This window comes from Podarcis raffonei, chromosome 15, assembly GCF_027172205.1.
Source record: "Podarcis raffonei isolate rPodRaf1 chromosome 15, rPodRaf1.pri, whole genome shotgun sequence".
NCBI classification, from domain to species: domain Eukaryota; kingdom Metazoa; phylum Chordata; class Lepidosauria; order Squamata; family Lacertidae; genus Podarcis; species Podarcis raffonei.
In genome coordinates this window covers 13,349,917-13,361,955 of record NC_070616.1, presented here as the reverse complement: position 1 = coordinate 13,361,955, position 12,039 = coordinate 13,349,917, and positions in this window count along the sequence as shown.

The following is a 12,039-nucleotide window of genomic DNA, read 5'->3' as shown; positions in this document are numbered from 1 at the left end:
AAGGGCAGTACTGGATTCAACAGACAGCAAAAAGCCATCCTCTGTGTGTCTTAGTTCCAGCCTGTCATGCCCAGCTCACACAGAGGTCTGCCCCTCCCTCTCCTTCTCAGTGCTAAGGACCTCCCCCCAGCCTACCTCATTCAAGGTTGAAACCCTAAACCTGGCCTTTGCCTCTGCCCACTAGCACCCAGCGAAGAAGCCCCCCCCCTTCCCTGCCAGTTTTGCCCTCTGATAGTTTCCTTGATGGCCATCCTTGGCTTTTGTCCCCTGCAGAGCTGGCTTGGCTCCTTAGCATAATTAAATCTAGTTACGTTTCAATGCTTGGAAAAGTTGAATCAAGCCTTGATTAATTTTGACCCTTACTAAATCCAGGAATTATGGGGAGGATCTGGCACCCAGGAATTTAAGGGAATTTGCCCCCCCCCAACCTGTAACAATATTTTGGAAATGTGTTTGTTCTCCGTGCAGTAGGACACCTCTTAAAATACCATAACTTTTGCAGGGTGCTTCCTGAGATCAAGGAACCTATGTTTGGATACAAGTGGACACCATTTTGAATCAAGATGGCGGACTGAACTCTTCAAAACTGCACTGGTTTTTGTTTGTTTCTTAGAATTTGCAAACAACCTTGAGTATGAAGCTGCTAGCTGCGTCCTTGTGATGGCCTGGGACTCGGGCTCAGACTCGGGACCAGAGGAGTCTCAGTCTGCACTGGATCCTTTGCCTCAGGCATCATCTGAACCAAGTCTGGGGCCTGGTCCTGAAGAGTCCCAGTCTGCACAGGTTCCCCTGCAACAAACACCAGCTGGGCCAAGTCAGGGGCCTGAGCCTGCCCTGAATTCAGATGCAGGGATTACCTCGTTGCCTTCAGCTGGGCCATCACTTACTGCTGCTCCACTACTGGTTGGGTCAGGGGAGGCTTAGTCCAGTAACCCACCGACGTCTCCCCAGCTGCAGAGACTAAGGTCTGAGAGAAGGAGAGACCTGAGTACTCACAGGAGGAGTGCTTGCCTTCGGGCAAAACAGGGAGGCGAGTCACTGGGGGATCAGGACCGGCCGTTACCCCGACAAAGATAAAAGGCTGTCAGACCCCACCCCAGGTTGTGGGAGCAACATTGCTGTATTCCAGATCCTGCCTGAGATCTTGTACCTGTCCTTGCCTTGTGTCCTGCCTGTCGGACTGACTCCTAGTGGAACCTTTGGATTCTGGACCGGACCTGGACCGCGTTTCACGGGTTACCCCCGGGCCCAGCACACTCATAATCCCAGTTGCCAACAAAAGCCATCAAGGGGGAAACAACAGAGAGGACTGACAGGAGCCATTACCTGGGCATCTGCACACCTGTCCACAACTTCTCCATCACATGAGCAGCTTACCTGTGGGGAAAAGGAAGAGGAAGGAACCCAGTGCTGACCAGACCAGCAAGGCAGGTTGCACCCAGAGCCCAGGCTTCTGATCTCTCTTCCTGTGTCCTGGAGAGGGACCAACTTTCATTTCTGCTTCTCCCAGGGTGACACAGAGGACCTTCCACCGACAGACTCCCCAAGAAATAACTACAGAGCCGCACCTGGTAAGTAAAGGGAAGACACAGGATGAGCATCACTCAGCTTTGCTGAGTCGTGTCACCGTCACCAGTTACATTTGGGACTTTTTAGCTTAGGAGAAAAAGGTGATGCGAGCCAGTGTGATGTAGTGGTTGGAGTGCTGGGCTAGGACCTGGGAGAGACTAGGGTTCAAATCCTCCCTCAGCTGGGAGGCTTGCTGGGTGAGCTTGAGCCACTCACTGCCTCTCAGCCTAACCTACTTCACAGGGTTGTTGTAGGAAAATGGGTAAGAGGAGAAAGTATGTAGGCCACCTTGAGCTCCCTGGAGGAAAGGTGGGATTAATAATAATAATAATAATGAAATAAGAAATGACATAGTAGAAGTGTATAAAATTATGCGTGGCATAGAGAGAGTGGATGGCAGAAACTAATTCTCCCTCTCTCATAACACTGGAACTCATCGTCATCCCATGAAGCTGAATGTTGGAAGATTCAGGACTTAAGTGAAGGACACGAGACAGGTGTTGATCATCAGGTGAGCTGTGCATAAGCAAGCTGCCAGCTAGCTCTGCCGAGGCTCTTTTTATTAGCACAATATGCAAAACTAGTCAGATACATTTTGGACTGTGCCCTTTACACATCTTCCAATCATGAAATCGTGGGGTGGTACAAAGTTATTTTGGCACCTGTTTCCACTGCGTCACTTTCCCCCTGAACAATGTTTAATCGAAAGAGACAAAGGTCACAGACAGGGCATGGCAGACTACTAAGAGAGCAAAGGTTAGATAGAGGGCATGCTGTTCAGACAGCTGTGGCTTGTCTGCGGGTGGAAGTGTGCTCCACACCTGGCGGTCGTTCCTTCACAGGACAGATGAAAGAAGCAACTTCTTCATGCTGCACCTAGTTGAACTGTGGAACTCTCCCCCACAGGAGGCAAGGACGGCCACCAACTTGGATGGCTTTCAAAGAGCATTGGGCAATTCATAGTGGAGGAGAGGGCTATCAGCAGTGACTAGCTGTGACGGCTAAGTTCTGCCTCCATAGCCAGATGCAGAGATGCTTCTGAATACCAGTTACTGGAAGCCACGAGAAGGGAAAGAGAGGGCTCTTGTGATCAGATCCTGCCTGGGGGCTTCCCACAGGCATCTGAGTCACCTCCGTGAGAAGAGGATGTTGGAGGAGACGGGCCATTGGCCTGATCCAGCAGGCTTTCCTTAGGTTCACTATGGAGTAAGCGCAGGGGAACTTACACCTGCTCTCATGTCTTCCTTGTAGGATTCCTGGAAGCTACTGGCTGGCCACTACTATAAGAACATAAGATTCCCCTGGATCAGGCCAAGGGCACCCACAGGACCTGAGCACAAGAGCATTCTCCCCCATGGGAAGCAGGATTCTGTATTAGATTAGCCTGGTTCAGCATGACTCCTCTTCTCCTTAAAGGTAAAGGTAAAGGGACCCCTGACCATTAGGCCCAGTCATGACCGATTCTGGGGTTGCGGCGCTCATCTCGCTTTATTGGCCGAGGGAGCCGGCGTACAGCTTCTGGGTCATGTGGCCAGCATGACTAAGCCACTTCTGGCGAACCAGAGCAGCGCACGGAAACACCATTTACCTTCCCGCTGGAGCAGTACCTATTTATCTACTTGCATTTTGACGTGCTTTTGAACTGCTAGGTTGGCAGGAGCAGGGACTGAGGAACAGGAGCTCACCCCGTCGCGGGGATTCAAACTGCTGACCTTCTGATCGGCAAGTCCTAGGCTCTGTGGTTTAACCCAAAGCGCCACCCGCGTCCCTCTTCTCCTTACAGCCCCCCAGAACCCAGCCCAAATGTGACTGTTCCGGAGACGGTGCCAGCATTAAGGCGCACTGCTGTTCCCACGCTCTCATTGCAGCCGGGGCTCCGCCTGCCAGCAGACAACTGGCATAGTTGTATCTGAGGATGAAAAACAACCTATGTATAATTTTTATTAAATTTTCTGTGTTACAATTTAATATACCCATTTTACATCCTTAAGATACTAGTGACTTCCCTTCTTCTCTTTCCATGGTTCATTTTGGTTCACTAACGCTACCAGCGTTTTCGGCTGTACACAATTATTTCCCATATATTCAATCAACGTATTCCAATCTTCTCTAAACGTATGTTCTTCTGGTTCTCTCATTCTATATGTTAAGTCTGTGAGTTGTGCATATTCTGTCAATGTAAGTTGCCATTCTTCTTTAGTTGGGACCTTGCACGTTTTCCATTCTGGGGCTTACAAAACATGGGCAGCAGTAGTAGCATACAGAGATAACTTTTTTGACACCTGGGAATTTGAGTCTGAATTATCCCCAACAGAAAGGGCTCTGGGTTTGGGAGGGGAAAGTACTTTTAAACATTTTGTTTCAATTCATTATGGACCATTTCCCAATACTCTTTTACCCTTGTAAAAGTCCACGGCACATGAAAGAATGTTTCCTTCCCCCTCTTTGCATCTCCAGCACTTATCTGATTTAGTCTTATACAGTGGTACCTCAGGTTAAGTACTTAATTCGTTCCAGAGGTCCGTTCTTAACCTGAAACTGTTCTTAACCTGAGGTACCACTTTAGCTAATGGGGCCTCCTGCTGCTGCCGTGCGATTTCTGCTCCCATCCTGAGGTAAAGTTCTTAACCCGAGGCACTATTTCTGGGTTAGGGGAGTCTGTAACCTGAAGCGTCTGTAACCCGAGGTACCACTGTACATCTTAGCAAGCCTACTCAGAGTTAAATACCATCTGTGAATCCTTTTCAGGTAGTATGGCTCTCCTTCTCCTTACAGCCCCCCAGAACCCAGCCCAAATGTTCTGGAGAAGGTGCAAGCATCAAGGCGCACTGCCGTTCCCCCGCTCTCGTCGCAGCAGGGGCTCCGCCTTCCAGCAGACAACTGGCACAGTTATATCTGAGGATGAAAAACAATCTAGTCCATAAGATTTATGTCTTTGAATACTCTATTCATCCATCAGAGCGCGAGGCTCCTGGGGGAATAATGTTGCCTTTTGTTTCTCTGAGAGGCCCCTGCCTACCTCCCCTTCTTCTAAGAAGAGCTGGATGATGGCAGATGAGGTGGTCTGCAGCCAAGAGCATGTACCTGTCCTGGCTGCAAGAAGGTGTGTAGCTTAGCTCAGGAAGTCCTCTGCCCCATCCCCCACCCCACCTTGCAATCTTAACAATTTGGAGCACGCAGATTTGCATGCTACCTGTGGCTCCGAGTGAACAGAAGGGGTTTTTCTTTCTCTCTTTTTAAAAATTGATTTGACTGGGGGGGGGGAATTCAACTGATAATAATAATACTGTAATATAATAATAATAATTTATTATTAATACCCCGCCCACTCTGGTCAGCTCCCAATCAAGTGTTAAAAACAATACAGCATTAAATATTAAAAACTTCCCTAAACAGGGCTGCCTTCAGATGTCTTTTAAAGATAGCTGCTTATTTCCTTCACTTCTGAAGGGAGGGCGTTCCACAGGGCGGGTGCCACTACCAAGAAGGCCCTCTGTCTGGTTCCCTGTAACCTCACTTCTCGCAATGAGGGAACCGCCAGAAGGCCCTCTGTGCTGGATCTCAGTGTCCAGGCTGAACGATGGGGGTGGAGATGCTCCTTCAGGTATACAGGACCTAGGCCGTTTAGGGTTTTAAAGGTCAGCACCAACACTTTGAATTGTGATCGAAAATGTACTGGGAGCCAATGCAGATCTCTCAGGACCGGTGTTGTGTGGTCCCGGCGGCCACTCCCAGTCACCAGTCTAGCTGCTGCATTCTGGATTAATTGCAGTTTTCGGGTCACCTTCAAAGGTAGCCCCACGTAGAGCGCATTGCAGTAGTCCAAGCGGGAACATAAATGGTGATAAATGGTGCTCTAGAACGGTCTGAACTATAAGGGCACTTCTAGTGTGGGACCGAAAGAAAAGTCACACATGCTATTGGGTTAGGCGAGTGCAAAACACATGCACAGGTTGTGGAGTGTTGGAGGGTGTTCTTCAAGGGTACAGAACCTAGGGGTCTCTTCCAGATGTTGCTGGACTCCAACTCCCATCAGTCCCAGCCAGCATAGCCTATGGTCAGGGAGGATGCGAACTGGAGTCCAGCAACATCTGGAGGGCCACAGGTTCCTCATCCCTGGAGTACATGTCTCAAACCCAGCACACACACCTTTAACATACCTGAAACTCAACCTGGTCAACGGCCTCCAAGTATTCTGAAGGAACACCTGCCAGACTTTCTGCCTAGGGTATCCATATCCAAGCACCAATTATAAAATGAGAACTGGCCTATTCTGATGGACTAAGGAAGTGGATAAACCTCAACATCACGGTACATTCCTTTAAGACATATCTAATAAAGCACGTCTGTGTCGCAAGTCATTTCATGAGGAATGCCATTCTCTTGGGAAGCTACATTGACAGACTTCAAAATACTGGCTCATTTGTTCAGGATGTTTGTTTTTCACAGTGCAAGAAGCTAAAAAGCAACCATTAGTGTTTAAACCAGTGGCTCTAAAAAAATAAATAAATGGGGGGGGGACCTCTGCCCCCTTGGTTCTATATATTCATCCCCAGTGCCCCCTACCCTATAAAAAGCATTATTCAGCACAGCGGTTTGCACAACCCACTAAGGAAGATCGTAACACAATAAAATTATAACTGAGAGCAATTAATTGCATATTTATTCAGAATCCAATTGAAACTAGTTAGTTTAATTAATTTAACAAATCTGATGGACTTGATCCAGCGACACCAGTTTTTCAAAGTCTGAAAAAAAGCTTTTGACGCTCCCGAATGATCGACCAGGAGGGAGAGAACATGCCAGTCGGGCATGTGTCTCTGCCAGGGTCTATGCCTACACTCGAGTGTAGGACAAGCTCCTGACAATTTCTGCCTCCAGGGACCCCCTTGCCTCTTAGTGCCCCCCAAGGTAATCCTACCCCCCTCACACACAGGGGGGCGCTATTGCCCACTTTGGGAACCACTGGTTTAAAACATTGCATGTGAATTCTGGGTTTTGCCCCTAAATTTCTTAGCTACTGAAGCATTATCATCATCATCATCATCATCATCATCATCATCATCACCACTATCATTATCATCATTCACCCCTCTTCTGCTTCCAGAGCACCCAAGGGTGCTGAATCCCCTCGCCATCTTCCCAAAGTTGGAGAAAAAGCGTTGTAAAGTTCACATACCTGCTTGCTATTCTGTTTTGCACTTTGTAACGGACGCTGGGGTCACATTCCCAATTTTAGTCTTTGGCGATGAAGTGGCCGGGCGGTGATGATGTTTGTGCGTGGAGAAAGCGACTTTTCAAAACAAGAAAAAAATCTTTCTTCGCATGCCAAGCAAAGGCACCCCCTTTTTTTCCTTTTCTTTTTCCTTTTCTTGCAAATTACAAAGAAGCACGGAGACAGAAAATCCCTCATCCGTCAGTTCAGCGGTTCCAGACTGTCATTGCTGTAACCTTGCTGGACTTTGCAGTAGATGGAACAGGACGAGCCTTGAGATTCGATTGTATGGCAAAATGACCCTTTACAGTAGTGCATCTTTGCTTAGATTTGAAATCACCTTCATGGCAGAGAGGTAGAGCGGGGGTGGAAACCCCAATCCGGACTCCTTTAAAGATACATGGTTTCCTGCAGAATGGATCAAATTTCCAGAAAGAGCAGAAGAGATACTTTCACTCAAGAGGCGCTGGCCACAGGCTGCTGATGGAAAGTGGAAGCTAGTTTAGCAACTCTCACAAGAGGAAACTTTCCCTTTTTTGTTTTTGTTTTTTTGCAAGGACATTTTATTCCCCTTTTAAGAAGGGGAGGGGGAAGCACCAGCTCTAAATTGGGAGGAAGTCAGTACAGTAATGATCATTTGGCTGCAAGGATATTGGCTGAGGGCCTTTGCACAGTGCGTGGTTCCTTCCAACATATTAGCAGAGAAACAGCCAGGTGTTGGGGGAGGGGGGGTTCTCAGAGATTTTTTTTTGGCACTGTATGCTTTTGCCTTCCTTGTAGTGTGTGCGGAGTGGGGTGGGGAGCGCATGCATGGGGCAGACTGCTAGATTTTGAAATGGTCAGGGCATCGCTGGAAGACAGGTGGCTCCTTCTGGCAAATGGCCTGGTGCGCGCTGGATCACCAGTCCTTCCTCGCCTGCCCCCAGAATCCAGGCAGCCAAAGGTCCCTTTGTGGTTGCCATCTGTAATAAGCAAAATCTGCCCTTATTCCCTTATGGGGGACACAAGAACCCTTAGAGTCCTTTGTAGATTCTCCATCAGTAGGAGAAAATAACAGAGGCCAACCAGAGAATATTCAGAAGCAAAGCAGCTAGTAAGCCTGATCTTTATTGAACTGTTGCAACAGGGTGCTCCCCTCACACACAGGAGGACGGAGGAGGACCCAGAGCAAAGGTGTGCCCGCCCTTATATAGACATTTTAAATTGCCTGCCCTGGAGTCCAAGACCACCCCTCCATACATACATACATACATCACAGAAGGGGTGTAACCCAAGACCACCACCCCCAAACATCATACCTACATCATAGAAAAGGTGGTCTACAACAGAAATTTGAATGTTGTTGCTTTTCCTGTCTGTCAGGTTATCTGATAATGCCTTATCTGATTGCCTTTCCTGGTAGTCTGGCCATTCCTTTGAGATGGTGATTTCCCAATTCCTGAGACAATGGGAAGGCTCCCTCACTCCCTCTCTCCTTGCAGAGAAAACATTTGGTCAGTCTGGGGGTCAAAATGGTTTCAGGACGGTCTTCCTGTGCTGCTCTAGACATGTGGTCCACATATCTATGTATGTGCTTGATTGGTACATTTATGAACATTTATTATATATATAAGACCTTAATTTTTTAATTTCAGTAAGTTTTCCACTTTTGAACCATTGACTGATTAAACTCCATAATGCAGGATCTGATAGTATTGTTGGAATTCTGAATAATATTGCATTTCAGAGCCTTAAAAAATAAATAAAAAGAACCAATATTCTAGCTCCCTGTCAGGGCTGAGGAACCTCAGACCTAGGGGCGTTGAATACATTATTCCAGACCCGTCTTTCTGGTCCTATCACATTGCAGGGTTTGGGGCTTTTTAGTTTAGAGAAAAAGTGAGTAAGGTGCAGGACCCGCAAGGTGATGTTTGTCCTAAGAAAGGGCTGCTCCCACTCCCAACAGCATAGCACATAGGCTGGTTCAGGCCAGAACAAGATTGCCTTTGTTCACCTGTGTTAATCTGCTTCTTGATGGGCCTTGAGCAGCAACGGCAGCAGCCTGTCGTGCCAAGCCAGGGAAGGGGGCGAGGGAGAGCAGCCCAAGGGCACCCTGTTGAAAAGGGGCTTTGGGTATGCCAAGCGGCTCCTGCGAGAGACCCGCTTCTGATGGAGGAACAGCTTTCAGTAAAGGAGGAACTTACAAACGAGACAGAACTGCCGCTGGTCTATAAGGCTCAGTCTAAGGCCCGACTGTTGCTGAAGCAACATCTGAATTCTGACATTTTCATCAGGCAGCTTTGGAGCCCTGCAAAAGGCCTTGAAGTCTCAGGTGCGGTCAGCGCTTGCAGTACAACGCTCCTCAGATTTTGTGGGGTGGTGGTTCTGCCTGTGGGGAGTTAGAGAGCAAAGCCCTAGGATTCCATGGTCCAGTGCAGTGCAGAGGTACAATGGTTAATGCTGAAATAAAAAAATTGTCATATATACATATACATACATACATATATATATATATATATATATATATATATATATATATATATATAATGTTCATAAATGTACCAACCAAGCGCATACATAGATGTGTGGACCACATGTCTGGAGGACCATCCTGAAACCATTTTGACTCCCAAACTGAAGAAATGTTTTCTCTGCGAAGAGGGAGGGGGTGAGGGAACCCATTGTCTCAGGAATTGGGAAATCACCATCTCAAAAGAATGGCCAGACTACCAGGAAAGGCAATCAGATAAGGAATTATCAGATAACCTGGCAGACAGGGAAAACAACATATAAATTTCTCTTGTAGACCACCTTTTCTGTGATGTAGGTATGATGTTGGGGGGTGGTTTTGGGTTACACCCCTTCTGTGATGTATGTATGATGTATGGAGGGGTGGTGTTGAGCTCCAGGGCAGGGAATTTTAAATGTCATTATAAGGGCAGGCACACCTTTGTTCTGAGTCCTCCTCCGTCCTCCTGTGTGTGAGGGGAGCACCCTGTTGTAACAGTTCAATAAAGATCAGGCTTACTAGCTGCTTTGCTTCTCAGTATTCTCTGGTTGGCCTCTGTTATTTTCTCCTACCGATGGAGAACCTACAAAGGACTCTGTAAGGGCTCTTGTGTCCCCCATAAGGGAATAAGGGCAGATTTTTGTTTATTACAATGCCTTGGCCCAGGAAGATGGTCCAAAGCAGTATGTTGTGTGTGAGAGAGAAATCACACAAACATGGCTCTAAAACACAGTGTACTAGATCTGTATCTAATGGGCTTACATTACAGGAAAGGGAATTTTGGTTGGATGTTAGGATAAACCTCTTGAAGCTAAGAGGTGTTTGATGATGGAACTGATGACTTAGAGTGGTGCTGAATGGGCTTTGCCTCGCTTCAAACTTGACTCTAGCTCTGGATCTTCTGGATCCAACAGGGGGTTAGACTAAATTACTTACAATGACAGTGGTGAGGGGACCCGGGAGGTACATCAGGACATACTAGTAGATATCTGGGTGATTTGCAAGAGATAGGCACGGACTCTGATCACTTGAAGGGTTTGAGTCAAAAAATGCAGGTAGAAGCAAGCATCCCTTGGAAGGTGTGGTTTCGGGAGGGGAGGGGATTTTATTTTGATTGCATTTTAATGTGAACCTTCTTAACCTGCAATTCTTGAACCCATACATGAACTGAAACACAGCTATCCTTGGAAGTTTACGTTTCTCCAAATTTTGCAACACAGTTCTGCAGCCAAGCAGTGCATATACTACTGAATATAGCATTTAAAAGATGCATTACATTGGGCAAATATTTGGATTGGTCAAAACTGCCTATAGAAATGGATTTATCTGGAGATATTTGCAGGGGAAAGCTGGCAACCTTCACCAGGGTTTCTAACAGGAGTCTGTCCCAGGCTTATCTGGAGATGCTGAGAACTGAACTCAGGGGCCTTGCACTGCCCCTGGGTGCTCAATCACGGAGTTAATGCTGTTGGTGATTTCCCTCTGCCCCATTTCTCTGGGCTGGCATTGCTCACCAGCTGTTAAAATAGCCTTTTGATCCAATATCAACCTTGCTCCGTCAGAGCCTAGTCCTTCCTAGGCCACCTCTTTGATACCAGCCAAGCAATTACCGTATTTTTTGCTCTATAAGACTCACTTTTTCCCTCCTAAAAAGTAAGGGGAAATTTGTGTGCGTCTTATGGAGCGAATGCAGGCTGCGCAGCTATCACAGAAGCCAGAACAGCAAGAGGGATTGCTGCTTTCACTGCGCAGTGATCCCTCTTGCTGTTCTGGGTTCTGAGATTCAGAATATTTTTTTTCTTGTTTTCCTCTTCCAAAAACTAGGTGCGTCCTGTGGTCTGGAGCGTCTTATAGAGCGAAAAATACGATAAGTGCTCCATGGTGGCTGCTAACTTGGCAAGATTCCCCTTGCTAAAAAAACAAATAGACTGGAAATAATTGCTGTTAAGACTCCTGGGCTGTTCTGGGTGGTCAAAGTATGACTCTGTCACCCCAGGAATTCATATCACATCCTCCTCACAGTTATCAGCCTGAGAGATCCTGAAAGATGCCTTGAATCGTATTTCCCAAGCGCAAATTAGCTTTCAGTTGTGCCTTAATAAGCCCCTTCTATCTGTATGACCTTGATCCAACAACAGGATACAAAATAACTCCACAGCAGCTGCTGCTTATCTGCCATTCATTTTTGTTTTGTTTTTAAAGCCTTGCAACTCAGAGAAATCATTTTCAGCCTGAGGGATACATGCCCTTCTGGGCAGCCTTGAAAGCGTAGGAGCTTTCACCCACCCCCCAATAAAATATTTGAGGGAGCTGCTCCGCACCCCTCCCCCAAGATGAGGGGCATTGTCATTCAGGTGGTGTGTGTTGCACCGCAACTAGTGACTGATTATGTGGGGCAGGGCTTACCTGCCCCCCCCATTTTCCCCCCAAGTTGGCACCCCTGCTTCCAAGGGCTGGTGGGCAGAGGGAGAAGCAAAAGTGGGTTCAGCAATGAGTGCAAATTTTACTTGTGTACCCTAGGCTAGTTTCTACACACACACATGTAAGGAGAATCTGCTGATTCCCCTTACCCAGACTGCATTAAAGATATTTTTAGGAGAACCTGCTTACTCAAACTGTATTAAGAATGTGTCAAGCATGTTTGTGCAGGAAAAACTCAGCCTTGAGCTAGCCTGATAGAGAGAGGTAGCTGTTTTTAATCGCATCTAATCCAGACCACAGGGGACGCGGGTGGCGCTGTGGGTAAAAGCCTCAGCGCCTAGGGCTT